This window comes from Scyliorhinus canicula, chromosome 9, assembly GCF_902713615.1.
Source record: "Scyliorhinus canicula chromosome 9, sScyCan1.1, whole genome shotgun sequence".
NCBI classification, from domain to species: domain Eukaryota; kingdom Metazoa; phylum Chordata; class Chondrichthyes; order Carcharhiniformes; family Scyliorhinidae; genus Scyliorhinus; species Scyliorhinus canicula.
The window spans coordinates 22,348,942-22,364,174 of record NC_052154.1 but is presented as its reverse complement, the minus strand read 5'-3'; positions in this window follow the sequence as shown (position 1 = coordinate 22,364,174).

Below are 15,233 nucleotides of genomic sequence, written 5' to 3'. Positions count from 1 at the left end.
ACTCTGTGGGTTTGACACTCTGCTAACTTAAGTGTGGTTACTCTGTCTGACTGAACCAGATTAGCTCTTAGCCACGTGGAGGAGGTGTGAGATTGTAACAACACCCTTGACTGACTCTCTAGATGTTCATCAGTGGAAAGAGGCGGAGTGTGAGTGCCTCGTATCTTTTATAGTCAGATCCCACCCCTGAGTGTCCTGTCTGCTTATTGGTCATGTCCTGCTCTTTGTGTCCATTAGCTGCTTGTTGTATATCATTATGTGTGTGTCTGCATATCATGACAAACATCAACCAGGTGGAAAACTGACCAGATAGTTCAGAATGACAGCTTGTTTTTTTTCACTCTGTTGAATTCAAAGGAGAGTAAACATGGGAGGTGCAGACACATCTCTCAATCTGGTCTGGCACGATCCCTTCATGGCTGGTCAGATTAAAATTGCTCCTCTGCGTCTCTTTGTGTTTACAGCATACAATTGTATGCACTTTAGGGAAAACTGGAGAAGCAGATGTGAGATTAAAATCAATGACAAGGAGTTAAACAGAAATATGTGAGTGGGATGAGGACATTGTGTTTATTTGAGAGCATAAGATAAAAGATAGGCACGTACAAGACTGGGATCCTCAGTAGACTGAATAATTTAAGGCAAGTAGCTCTCAATCACCTCTCCTCCAAATATCCATTTAATTCTCCACATGATCTTCCTCCACTGCTTCATTAGATAACTCATTATACATGTTCATCATCCTCTACAGAAGGTAGTTAGATCTGTGCACCAACCAGATACTGGAAACTTGAACTCAAGTCCACAGGACCTAGAGATTGTGTCGATCTCAAACATTTTTTTAAGGTTCGATGAGTCCTCAAGAGATTGAATATTTACGTAATTACGTCTTAAACATTCTGATTTCTGCAGGAAATCTTTTAACCCTCAATACTTATATGTCTTGATCGATTGCCTTTTGGAAACCATTTAATATCCACCCCATTATATTGCCTCTGCTCTGCTGAATCCCCACAAGTTTATCACTTACCAGAAACTGAGCAGAACCAGCCATACAAATTCTGTGGCTACAAGAGAAAGTCAGAGGCTGGGAATTTTGTGGTGAGCAATGCATCTCCGGACTCCCTGAACAAGTCCCACCATTTATGAGGCACAAGTGTTACGGAATATTTCCCATTTGCCTGGATGAGTACAGCCCCAAAAGCACTCAAGAAGCTCTACTCCATCCAGGACATGGAAGCCTACTTTTTTTTTTGAAAAGCATTTTATTGGAGGCATTTTCAAATATATACATAACAAAGAAGAAACAACACAGAAAACAACCGCAGCAACAGAAAACAGCCTAAACATCTTCTTCCACAGCCATCTTTCCCCACCCCACTGTACCCCTCCCCATTTTTAAACTTTTAATCCAACTTAGACTGAAAAAAGAAATCTCCCACACTGTCCACACCTACCCTCCACCTCCGAAAAGAACCGGCTCATCCTGGACACCATCATGTGGGCCCTGTGAACCACTTTAAACTGAATGAGACTTAGTCTTGCACACGACGAGGACATATAAACCCTCCGCAAAACTTTACTCCATTCCCCAGCTCCCAGCGCCCCACACAGCTCCTCTTCCCCACTTACGCCTAACCTTCTCCACCGGGACGCTCTCTTGAACAGCTCCCCATATATATCTGTGACTTTACCCTCTCCTATTTCCTCCTCAGACACAGTTTGTCCTGCAACACCGGGGTGGCAGTGTCGGAAACAAAGGCACCTTCTTCCTCATAAAGTCCCTCGTCTGCAGGTACCTGACCCCATTCCCCTTCGGCAGCTGGTATGTCCCCTCCAGCTCCTCCATCCACAAACCTCCCCTCAACAAACAGATCACAAAAGTATCCTATCCCCACCTGCCACCACCCTCGGAACCTCGCACCCAAACCCTGCCGGAGCAAACATATGATTGTCACAGATCGGCAGCCACAGGTACATGTCTTCCATTCTAAAATGCTGCCGGCATTGGTTCCACACCCTGAACGCTAATACCACCTCCCGGCTCGTAGAGTATCTGACCGACAAGAATGGAAGGGGCACCAACAATAGTGCCCCCAAACTGGTCCTTTTACATAAGGGTGCCTCCATCCGGCCCCACATTGACTGCTCCTCCACCACCCATTTCCTAGCCATCGCAATGTTTGCTGCCCAATAATAGTTTTGCAAGTTTGGCATTGCTATCCTCCCTCCCCGTCGATCCCTTTCCGAGAACACTCTCCAAGCCTACGGAGCCTTACCCGTCCACACAAACCTCAAAATCATCCCATTAATCTTCCTAAAAAAGAACTTGGGCACAAAGATCGGGAGATTCTGAAACACAAACAAGAACTTTGACAATACCGTCATCTTTACCATCTGGATATGACCTGCCAATGACAATGGCAGCACATCCCGCCTCTTAATGTCTGACTTCATTCCTTCCATCAATTGCACCAAATTCAACTTATGCAACTGAGCTCAACTCCACGCCACTTGTATCCCAAGGTAACACAAACTCACTCCTAGCAATTGAAGCGGCAGCCCCCCAAAACTCCCTCCTGTCCCCGAGCATTAAGCGGGGAGCTCCCTTTGACTCATTATACATATAGATTAACAGGGGTCTCAACTCCGACCCAAACTTCTTATAGAACTCAGTTGGGAACCCATCCGGACCCGGGACCCTCCCCGTGTGCAAAGAAGCCTGTTTGAATATCACGTCATCCATCAACTTGAACATTCATTCCCTCCATCACCAATGTACAGTGACAGCCGTGTGTGACATCTACAAGATGCACTGCAAAAATGCACCAAGTTTCCTTTGACAAAACCTTCCAAATCCATGACGTCCATCACCTCGAAAGTCAAGGGCAGCAGATACATGGGAACATCACCACCTACAAGGCACACACCATCCTAACTTATAACTATACCACTGTTTCTTCATTGTCGCTGAGTCACAAATCCTGGAACACTCTTCCTAACATCACTGTGGCTGTACCTACACCCTATGGACTGCAGCTGTTCAAAAACGTGGTTTTTTTGACCTTCTCAAGGACAATTAGTGATGGGAAAGAAATGCTGCCCTAGCCATTGATGCCCATGTCCCACAAAATAATTTAAAAAAAACATTACACAGTGTTAATTTCAAGTTCAGAATGTCAGATTTGGCAACAGCATTGCTTTGTACAGGATCTTAATAAACTCCTGAGATTTACATGATATCCAGGGGTTTATACATAATGAGGTAAGGTCAACTTTGTTTACTGTTGCAGCACACCATACTGTTGGTTGCATAGAATCCCTACAGAGCAGAAGACCATTCGGCCCATCACATTGGCGCCTTCCCTCTGTAAGAGCACCCTACCTAGGCCATTTCCCCCACCCTATCCCTGTAACCTAACCTGCACATCTTTTGGACACTAAGGGGCGATTTTAGCATGGCCAATCCGCCTAACCTGCACATCTGTGGATCCTGGGGGAAACAAGAGCACCGGGAAGAAACCCACGCAGACACAGGGGGAATGCACACCCAAAGCCGGAATCAAACCTGGTTCCTGGCACTGTGAGACAGCAGTGCTAATCACTGTGCCACCATGCCATCCACTAATACCTTCAGATTCTTCAACTATCTGTCCTCTAGTCTAAAATGATTGAGTATATATTCTCACTGTTTATTTTCCTTTGCTAGTACCTTGGATTTGTTAATATGAAATGCAGTCTTCCACTGACCAGTTGACTACCTAGCCTGGCTAGAATTGTTTAGATTAGCCTATGTTTGTACTCACAGTCCTCCCCAAATCCACCTCGCCACCACTTCTTAATTTAGTGTAATCTACAGAATAAGATAGCTTTATTTTGACCTCCAGGTAAAAATCCTGTGCGTATACCATTAGCACAATTAGCTTCAGCACTAATCCGTGTGGTAGCACATTAGTGATCCTTTGCCGTCTTGTAGCTCCATTCGCAACTCCCTCACCAACCATTGCTTTATTTCTTTTAACAGTTTTCTCATAAGTGTTTTGCCTCATATTCTATGTTTTACTACTTTGGACCATTTACTTGTTTGGCACCAAAGCCTTGACAAAAGACCTTAGTATATAACATTCAGCAAATTCTGCATTATTAGCACTCCTCTTTATTTTTAAAGAACTCCAGTAAGTTCCTTAGGCAAGGACTCCCACTCCTTAAACCATTTAACTGTTTGATTTATGTCTTTGGTCCACCACTTTCTCTGTGCAGGGGTTACAGTCACACACCTGGCTCATCGTCCCCAATCGCATTTTTAAGATTGGTGTTAATGTAAAACATTTTCCAACATACAGAAAGGCCTGACTTTATTCTCTCAGAGAATCCAAAGTATCGGGAAAGAATTAAACTAATATGGCAGGTGGTGGATTAAGTTTAGTTTTGTCACCAGCAGTGAAGAGCATTCATTCACAAAATAGTTGCATGGGCTTTTCATTATCGCTAATGCCATTGCGCAGTGATGGAAGGTGGAATGTCGACCATGCATTTTGGGGGTTAGAGAGGAGTTTCCCTTGTTTTCACTGAAATTGATAAGGCTGTTCACTTCAGCCTGTATTTTTGCCTTTTCCAGCTGAATGCATGGGCACAAGTGAATGGAAACATTGGTGTCTTGCTGCTTCATGGTTGCTGGAATGGTTTTAATGGGTGGCACAATGGTTAGCACTGCTGCCTCTCAGCACCAGGGACCCAGGCCTCGATTCCGACCTCATGTGACTGTCTGTGTGGAGTTTGCATTTTCTCCCCGTGTCTGTGTGGGTTTCCTCCGGGTGCTCCGATTTCCTTCCACAGTCCAAAGATGTGCAGGTTTGGTAGATCGGCCATGATAAATTGCCCCTAGGTGGGTTAGGGGATAAGACAGGGGATTGGGCCAAGATAGACGGTCTTTTGGAGGGTTGGTGCAGAGTTAATGGGCCGAATGGCTTTCTTCTGCACTGTAGGGATTCTATGACCATCTAGTCTTTTTGCATGATCATATTAAGAAAACATTTATTGATAGAGGCAGGTTCAGTTAAAACAAATGAAACAATGTTGTCAGAGGAGGAAGCGAGACTTTGAGGTAGTGGGGCACAAAACATGTTGTAGAAGGAGCAAAGGGTATCAAAAATATGGAATCAGGATTGATTGGCATATATATGAACACACACTTTTCCATTTGATTGCAATACCTTTTGGCATAATTCCACCAATATTGGCTTAATAACTGCAAAAGATCAGTTTTAAGTTATGTTCAGTAGAATTCTGCAATTTTATACATTAATTTTAAAATCAATCACACTATGAACAGGCCCATCCCATAAAGCTGGCCATACTTGCTGGGATTTTCTGCAAATTAGATCGTTTGCAGTCCTTTAGGAAATTAAGCTGGAACTTTTGGGCACGAGGATCCTAATATGTTCTGTAAAGTTTAAAACTGCCTCAAACTAGAAAAATTGTTTCAGATTGGATTTTTTTAAGCCACGAATAATGTAATGAGCGGTGGTGATGAATTGTCACTGATTTAAAAGGCGTATTTCTTGCGAGAAACCGATTTTCAGTCGTATCACTCAAGCATTATCAAGTTAGCAATCTCAAATACATCAAGGAATATGTTTGAAGCGATAGGCTTGCAGCTTATAGATTTTGTGTTTGGCCATATCTAAATGAGTTTGAGCAGAAACTCACGGGGATGAAATCTATTCAAAATGGGTGCAATTTTGGATGTAACACGTCAGAGTTGCGAGATAAATCTAAAATGGAAAGTGTTATTTAGGAAGGGCACGATATAGCAGCCACAATGGACCTTTGGTTTAGATCTGGGCATTGTTTGGAGCCTAATATTCCTGGTTACAACACTTTCAAGACAGATATGAATGGATCTTAACCTAACAATGAGGGGAGGGGTATTTTCCAGGCGGGTTCACCACAGGCACAAAAGCCGGTTGGCTGGTACCGGTGATGTGTGCGGTGGACAGGCACTGAATCCCTGATTCTGGCACCGGTGGGGGGGGGGGGGGGGTGCCTTTCACTTTGAGAATGGGGCGCCCTCCAAAAAGGGCACCCTGATCCTTGTAGAGCCAGGCTTTCCGGCTCGATGGGGCCCCACCTGCAAAACACACCCCCCTGCTTTTTTTTCCAGAATGTCTCGAGAGAAAACCTGGCTGTTTCCCTGGTGACAAACACGCTGGTTTTCAGTCAGAGGCCTGGCACTTTGCTAATTTTTGAGAAAATTCCTCCCAAGATGGCGACCTGGTGAAGCTACGAAACAGGACGACTTGACTGCTAAACAGTGAAAGCAGCATGCAACAAACAGAGAAAGGTGGTCCCACAACCAATGGATCAGATCACTGGATCAGTCCTATCACACACAATCATGAATGGTGACAATTAAACAACTAACCAGAGGAGGGGGCTCCGCAAATATCCCCATCCTCACTGATGGGAGAGCCCAGCACATCAGTGCAAAGACAAGGTTGCAGCATTCACGATTATCTTCAGCCAGAAGTGGCCTATGGATGATCCAACTCGGCCACCCCCTGAAATCCCTGGCATCACAGATGCCAGTTTTCAGACAACTCAATTCACTCCCCCTGATATCGAGAAATGGCTGGCTCTAACCTTTCGGCTCTGCATCACCAGTCCTCGACTCCACAACCAGCAGAATATATTTAAACGTTATACAAAATTCTCAATTTATTTGCCCTTTCTTTTGAAGGCAGTGTCTCATTCTGAGATAGTTTCAAAGGTGGCAGTCATCCTCCTGTATCACACTCAAATATGTATTCTTCATGTATGATTCAAAATGAGAACATCTGAGCCAAGACCGACCCCCGTCTTCACATGCTTTCCCCGCATTTACAGTTAATAATAATAATCTTTATTAGTGTCACAAGCAGGCTTATATTAACACTGCAATGAAGTTACAGTCGCCACACTCCAGCGCCTGTTTGGGTACACTGAGAGAGAATTCAGAATGTCCAATTCACCGAACAGCACGTCTTTCAGGACTTGTGGGAGGAAACCGGAGCATCCGGAGGAAGCCCACGAGGAAACAGGGAGAACGTGCAGACTCCGCACGGACAGTGACCCAAGCCGGGATTCAAACTGGGACCCTGGTGCTGTGAAACAACAGTGCTAACCACTGTGCTCCCACTTCCAGGCAGACTCCAGTTGACTATATAGTAGAAACCCTGGAAGGTTAACCCATCCCTTTCCTTAAGGCGTTTTCCAACAGCCACCTCGCACCCAAGACCCAAATCAAGTAATTGAGTACTTGAGCATGGATGAAAAATAGAATCTGGGATTTCCAATTATGAGTCAGTACTACACTGGGGTTGCATTTACCGACATAATCAACGCAGCAACAAATGAATAAGTTATTTTCTCTTGATTCAATATTAATGCAACTTCAAACAGAATATGTGTTGGAAATTACAATGGACAAAAGAAAATTCCTTTTTCCATTTTTAATTTTGTGATTACATTACATCATCCAACTTATGCTTTTCAACATTTTTCAGTTCAGAAAATGACATCATGCTTTCTTTTATGTGATGTGCACAACATGGTTTGACATAAAACTGCATTTTGCTCCATTCAGTAATGATACCATGTCTGTGGTTTATGTTTCATTATTTTCTTAATTTAATTGATGTTGCCCCCTTTGAAGTACATGCAATCTACAGTCTTGAAAATTATGGTAAACCAAAAGGAATTTAGTACTGTTTGGGAATGTGATTGTTAAAAGAATGCTCTGATGAAAATCTAATTAAATGTGAATGATGGTGATAAAACTAAATATTAATTGCAGTTCATCATGTTCCTGAATGCTGGCTATTGAATTGTTCAACTCCTGTCGATTTTGCAAGGAAGGTCATGTGTTATGTCTTCTGGTTCCTATAAGTTAGAAATAATCACACTTCAGACGAAAAAAGGCTGAAGCTTAATCAAGTGTATTTTGTACTGTTCTCCTCATAGTTGGTAGACTGATAAACATTTACTCATCAGATAACTGCAATGCAGCAGTGAAAAGTGGTACCTCAGGAACCAGTATTCACGGGGTGGCACAGTGGCGCAGTGGTTAGCGCAGCTGCCTACAGAGCTGAGGACCCGGGTTCGATCCTGGCCCCGGGTCACTGCCTGTGTGGTGTTTGCATATTCTCCCCGTGTCTGCGCGGGTTTCACTCCCACAACCAAAAGAAGTGCAGATTAGGTGGATTGGCCACTCTTTTGATGTTCACCAACAAAACAGAACAAAGGAAACAAACTGAGGGACAAAGCAAAAAAGGGTTGCACCTGTTAAGGGTACTGCTGGAACATAAGAAAGATCGATGGAAACTTAAAAACATCAAATAAGAGTGCAATTGAAGGTGTCAATAAAGCACCCCAAACCCTGCGGTGCCCACCGTGCATGGAAGGCCTCGATGGTAGGTGGATTGGCCACACTAAATTGCCCCTTAATTGGAAAAAAAAATTGGGGACTCTAAATTCATTTAAAAAAAGGCACCTGTATTCACATTCACACTAGATCCAAGATCTTTATGAATAATACAATGGGTGGGATTCTCCGGTTCCCCAGTTGTGTTTCTCAGCCGCGAGCTCTTCACTGGCGGCTGTTCACCGCCGCCTGTCAATGGGATGTCCCATTGAAACCACTCCACTTTGCCGCAAAACCTGCTGGCGGGGATGCATCACCAGCGGGAGAAAACAATCCCAATGACCGGGGAATTCCGGCCAATATAACAGTACTTCAGGTAAATTCATTGCATATCCTCTGGTGAAATTCTCCACCTCGCAACACCGGAAACACAAACCACAATCCGGCAGAGAATTGGGTGCTTGGCCAAAATTGAGGTCGGCACCTGGTGCCGATTCGGACGCGATGCTCTGGTCTCTTGATGGTGCTAATAACTAGGTTTGTGACCCACGCTGGCTTGCGAAACTGGCATTAACATGCATTTAAATGTGATTAGTGGGTTGGTCACAGTATGCTCCACCTTTCCACGGTGCCCCATTCCTCTCAGGTGGAAGTTTGCGGGTGTGAATTACTACAAGTATTGACAAACGTAGACTCGGTGCCATTTTCAGAGGGGGAGCGGGAGGGTAACAAACAATGAAAAACTGTTGATTACTATCGTGCTTGATGGGGGTTGGCTTCCCAGGCTTGGGGCAGTAGCGGGTAGGAACTTGGCGCCAAGTCAGTGGACCTGGGGAGTCCCCCTCAGGATCGGGGTGTCCTGGCTCAGACCACCAATGTTGCAGTCTCTCTTTTAAATGCACCACTTTGGTGCTACTTACAGTATCCTGGCTATTGACACTGCTGGGTGCTACCTGCATTCTTTAAATGCTCGGATGGCCGCTGGTCATCTGGAAGCCCACCCAGGCCATCCCTCTGGTCATCCTCATACCCCAGTTGTCTCATAGATAGATTTCATAGAATTTACAATGCAGGAGGAGGCCATTCGGCCCATCGAGTCAGCACCAGCTCTTGGAAAGAGCACCCTACCCAAGCCCATACCTCCATCCTATCCCCATAACCCAGTAACCCCACCTAACACTAAGGGCAATTTGGACCTAAGGGCAATTTAGCATGGGCAATCCACCTAACCTGTATATGTTTGGACTGTGGGAGTGATGTACCATCAATTCAACTCAAGACACATTTAGGATCCGAACTGTCCTCATATCCATACCACCCCTTGTGGAGAAAGAAGGGGGGGGGGGTCCGAGGATTGGTGGTATGAGCAGCGAAAATCGATAAAGATGGGCTGCACCACTGGCTCGTGGCAAAACAATACCACTACTACTAACAACAGAATAAAACAAAATGTCCAAAGAAAAGTTCCATGGCCGCATCAGATGGTCACGATCAGCCTGTCGGGTGCCCGTGATGTTCTGGTGGACCGTCGCAGTGGAGCCGGTGACGTTGGGCCGATGGTCGTCCTTGCCTCCGGGAGCGTCGGTCGTAGATGTGTCTCCGTACCCCGGGCCGGTGGTGGAGACGCTGTAATCGGGGAAGAGGGGGAATGTGCGCTGGGTCGTGGGGGGCGCTGGAGGGGAATTGGGGTTGGGGGGAGGTGTTGATGTAGGGTGAGAAGGCCGCACGCCGGCGGGTGCCAGGTCCCGAAGCAAGACCGTATCCTGCCGACCGTCGGGATACTCCACGTACGCATACTGCAGGTTGGTGTGGAGTAACTGGACTCACTCAACCAACGGGTCGGACTTGTGCACCCGCACATGCTTCCGTAGCAAGATGGGCCCAGGGGTGACCAGCCAGGTCGGGAGAGGGGATCCTGAGGACGACTTCCTGGGGAAAACGAGAAGACGTTCATGAGGTGTTTGATTGGTGGTAGTACAGAGGAGAGACCGGATTGAGTGCAGGGCGTCGGGGATGACCTCTTGCCAACGGGGAACAGGGAGATCTCTGGATCGTGGGGCCAGCAGGATGGTCTTCCAAATGGTGCCATTCTCCCGCTCGACCTGACCGTTACCCCGGGGGTTATAACTGGTCGTCCTGCTAGAGGCTATGCCCCTGCTGAGCAGGAATGGACGCAGTTCGTCACTCATAAAGGAGGACCCCCGGTCGCTGTGGATGTACCCGGGGTAACCGAACAGGGAGAAGATGGATAGGAGGGCCTTTATGACGGTTGTTGTTGTCATGTCGGGACAGGAAATGGCGAAAGGGAAGCGGGAGTACTCATCGATAACACTCAAGAAATAAGTGTTACAGTTGGTGGAGGGGAGGGGGCCCTTGAAGTCTATACTGAGACGTTCAAAGGGGCGGGATGCCTTGATCAGATGCGCTCGTTCGGGGCGGTAGAAGTGCGGTTTGCACTCGGCGCAGACGTGGCAGTCCCTGGTAATGGTCCTGACTTCCTCAACGGAGTAGGGCAGATTGCGGGTCTTAATAAAATGGTAAAAACGGGTGACCCCTGGATGGCAGAGGTCTGTGTGGAGGAAGCGGAGGCGGTCAATCTGCACGCTGGCGCAGGTACCGCAGGATAGGGCATCGGAAGGCTTGTTGAGCTTCCCAGGACGATACAAGATATCGTAGTTGTACGTGGACAACTCGATCCGCCACCGCAAGATCTGTGCATTATTGAACATGAAAGCTACTGACCGTTGGTCTGTGAGGAGGGTAAACCTCCTGCCGGCCAGATAGTGCCTCCAATATTGCACAGCTTCGACTATGGCCTCTGCCTCCTTTTCCACCGAGGAATGGCGGATTTCGGAAGCGTGGAGGGTTCGTGAAAAGAAGGCCACGGGTCTGCCCGCTTGGTTCAGGGTGGCCGCCAGAGCTACATCGGACGCGTCGCTCTCGACCTGGAATGGGAGGGACTCCTCGATAGCACGCATCGTGGCCTTTGCGATATCCGCTTTGATGCTGCTAAAGGCCTGGTGGGCCTCCATCGACAGGGGAAAGGAGGTGGACTGGATGAGGGGGCGGGCTTTGTCGGCATAGTTGGGGGCCCACTGGGCGTAATTGGAGAAGAAGTCCAGGCAGCGTTTGATGGATTTGAGGGAGTTGGGGAGGGGGAGCTCCATTAGGGGGCGCATGCATTCGGGATCAGGGCCTATCACACCGTTACGCACTACGTAGCCTAGGATGGCTAGACGGTCGGTGCTAAACGCGCACTTACCCTTATTGTAAGTTAAATTAAGGAGTTTTGCGGTTCGGAGGAATTTTTGGAGGTTGATGTCGTGGTCCTGCTGGTCATGGCCGAGATACGGGAAGGTGGCCCGTAAACCGTGCTTGTCGACCATTCGGTCCATCTCCCGTTGGAAGACCGAGACTCCATTTGTGACACCGAATGGAACCCTGAGGAAGTGGTAGAGGCGCCCATCTGCCTCAAACGCGGTGTACGTTCGGTCACTCGCGCGGATGGGGAGCTGGTGGTAGGTGGACCTAAGGTCCACCGTAGAAAAGACTTTGTACTTCACGATCCTGTTAACCAGGTCGGAAATACGGGGGAGAGGATATGCGTCCAGCTGCGTAAACCTGTTGATGGTCTGACTGTAATCAATGACCATCCGGTTTTTCTCTCCAGTCCGAACTACCAGCACTTGGGCTCGCCAGGGACTGTTGCTGGCTTCGATAACCCCTTCCTTAAGGAGCCTCTGGAACTCGGACCCGATGAAGGTCCGGTCCTGGGCACTGTATCGTCTGCTCCGAGTGGCGACAGGTTTACAATCTGGGGTGAGATTAGCAAACAAGGAAGGGGGGTCCACTTTAAGGGACGCGAGGCTGCAGACAGTAAGGGGGGGAATAGGGCCGCCGAATTGGAAGGTCAAGCTCCGCAGGTTGCACTGGAAATCCAGGCCCAAGAGTGCCGGAGCGCATAGACGGGGGAGAATGAGGAGTTTGAAGTTTTTGAAAACCCTCCCCTGGACCATGAGGTCCGCTATGCAGCACCCGGTGATTTGGACAGAGTGCGAACCTGAGGCCAATTCAATTTTATGTTTAACTGGATGGATGGGGAGCGCTCAGCGTCTTACCGTGTCGGGGTGGACGAAACTTTCCGTGCTCCCGGACCAGCAGGCACCTCGTTTTGTGTCCATTGAGCTGGATCGTTGTCGTAGTCTTGGCGAGCGAGCGTGGTTGCGACTGGTCAAGTTTGATGGAAGCAAGTCATGGTGAGAGTTCCAGATCCTCCTCAGTGTCAGAGTAATCGCTTGCAGGGCCTTCCGTGTTGGCCCAAGATGGCGGCGCCCAGGACCCGCACGTGGAGCCGGGGCCCCAAGATGGCGATCCGCGGTTGCTGCGCGGGACAGCAGCGACCGACTTGGTCTGGCAGATCACCGCGTAGTGGCCCTTCTTCCCGCAGCTCTTACACAGAGCGGATCGGGCCAGGCAGCGCGGGCGGGGGTGCTTTGAGAGGCCACAGAAATAGCAACAGGGTCCCGCTATTTTGTCGGAGCGACCCCTGGCGCAGGCTTGGGGGGGGGGGGTCGGGGTCCACGGAGGACAGGGGTGGCGCGTGCCATGAAGTCCAGGGGGTTGCTGCGTGGCCGGGGGCGTATGCGCGGGCGTTCAGGTCAGCAACTTCCAGGAAGGTTGCAAGAGTCAGTGCCTCAGCTAGGCTGAGGACGTTCTTCTCTAACAATCGTTGGCGGATAGAAGGAGACTGCATGCCAGCAACGTAAGCGTCTCTGATTAGAAGTTCCATGTGCTCCGTCGCCAAAACTTGGAGACATGCGCACGTTCTCCCTTGAGCTGCGAGGGCCTGGTAAAACTCGTCGAGGGACTCACCAGGGAACTGTTGTCTGGTCGTCAGGAGATGCCGTGCGTATATTTCGTTGACCGGCCGGAGAAAGTGTCCTTTGAGAATCTCCATGGCCGCATCAAAGTCGCCTTCGTCCTCGATCATTGCGTAGACCGATGTGCCCACGCATGAGATGAGGATGTGGAGTTTCTGCTCCTTGGTGGGCTTGCCGGCTGCAGTCGTCAGGTAGCTATTAAAACACGCCTGCCAGTGTTTAAAAATTGCAGACGCATTTGCAGCATGTGGGCTGGTGCGGAGGCAGTCAGGCTTGATGCGAAGCTCCATTCCAAAATTCTAGCTGATTAAATTGATGTACCATCAATTCGACTCAAGACACATTTAGGATCTGAACTGTGGCTTTAATCAGCCAGTTGTGAGCCTGGTGGTCGACTACAGAGAATGGCCGACCGCCGGGAACTCTGGGTACGTATACCCCGCCTCGGAGGCGGGGCCTACTTGCCTCTCGACCAATTGGAGAGCAGTCACATGACTAGTCCCAACCAATCGGACGAGAGGCACATGACCAGCAAGAGCCAATGGGAAGCCAATGCTCTGCACCAATGACAGTGCTCATATCCATACCACCACAGGGAGGAAACTGGAGCACCTGGAGGAAACCCACGCACACACGGGGAGAACGTGCAGACTCCGCACAGACAGTGACCCAAGCCGGGAATCAAACCTGGGACCCTGGAGCTGTGAAGCATTTGTGCTAACCACTATGCTACCGTGCTGCCCCTAAGGGCTAAGCTCAATCAGGAGTTCACCAGGTGTTGGCACTCCTCAGATCCCCTGCCCTATTGCAGAGGAAGCATGGGATCTGCAAAGCTTACCACAACCAGAGGATTCCTACACCACAGCCTTTGGAACCTCTCCTGGTTCTCTGCCCCGCTCCGGGCAGAGGACTCACCAGTGACCTCCACCCTTGAGGATCACCAGCTGTCTTCTCCTGGTGAGACAGGCAGCACTGACTGCCTCTGCCACCACCTACCAGACAGTGTTCAGGAGGGCAGGTCTTCTCTGAGCCATCTTGGCATGAAGCTGTGGGTCCACCTCGGACTCCTGGCCTCGGAGAGGGGGGGGGGGGGGGGGGCAAGTCTTCTCTGAGCCATCTTGGTGGTTGCAGTGAGTGTCTGGTAAGTGGAGCGCTTAAAAACAGCTCCAGCTGCCAAGCTCTTTAGCGTTAACTCAGGCCCCAGTGGTAAGAATGCCCGCTGGGTCGGGAACTGCTCGGAATTGGCTTGAGAAGCGTGCTGACCCATTAGACTGTCCTGAATTGCTCCCTGAATAGTGTCCCCAAAGGGAACACGAACCGCATGCAATTCAGTTCCGGCATCAACACTCAAGGTGTGATTGAATGGCCTAGTTGCGCCTGACTTGGTGATGCGACGAGGCCATTAAACCTCACAAGAAGCCTCTGACGAGATCTGCAACGCTCAGATGATCTAACTAGATTTCATGAGACGTTGCAATCTGGATCTCTCAGTTAGGCTCACTTAAATACGTTACCGCACAATGGTCCCGGGGCCCGGGAACGAACGCCTGTAACTGAGACATCTCTACGGCATTGTTTAGCACTTGTCCACACAAATGTGGACCAGGCGTAACGGCATCAGGGGAGGTCTCGCAGGACTTTGGGGGTGGGGGTGGGGGGGGGCTCTGGCTAGTTGGGCTTTTGGCAGGGTGGTATTCTGGCACTCCTGCTGCCAGCTGAGCACCCTGGCAGGGGAACTCTCAGGGTGCCAGACTGGCTAGGCCAAGATGCCCAGGCACCAGGTTACCTAAGTATTTAAGACAAAAGATTGACAGAATTAAGGGATATAGGCACAGCGTGCGAAAGTAGAGTTGAGGCACATCACCTTATCAAGTGTCCTTACTCCTGCTCCTATTTCCTATATTCTGATATACTCAATGGTTACTTCAGTCCAAGTTGTGGGTCTTTGCAAC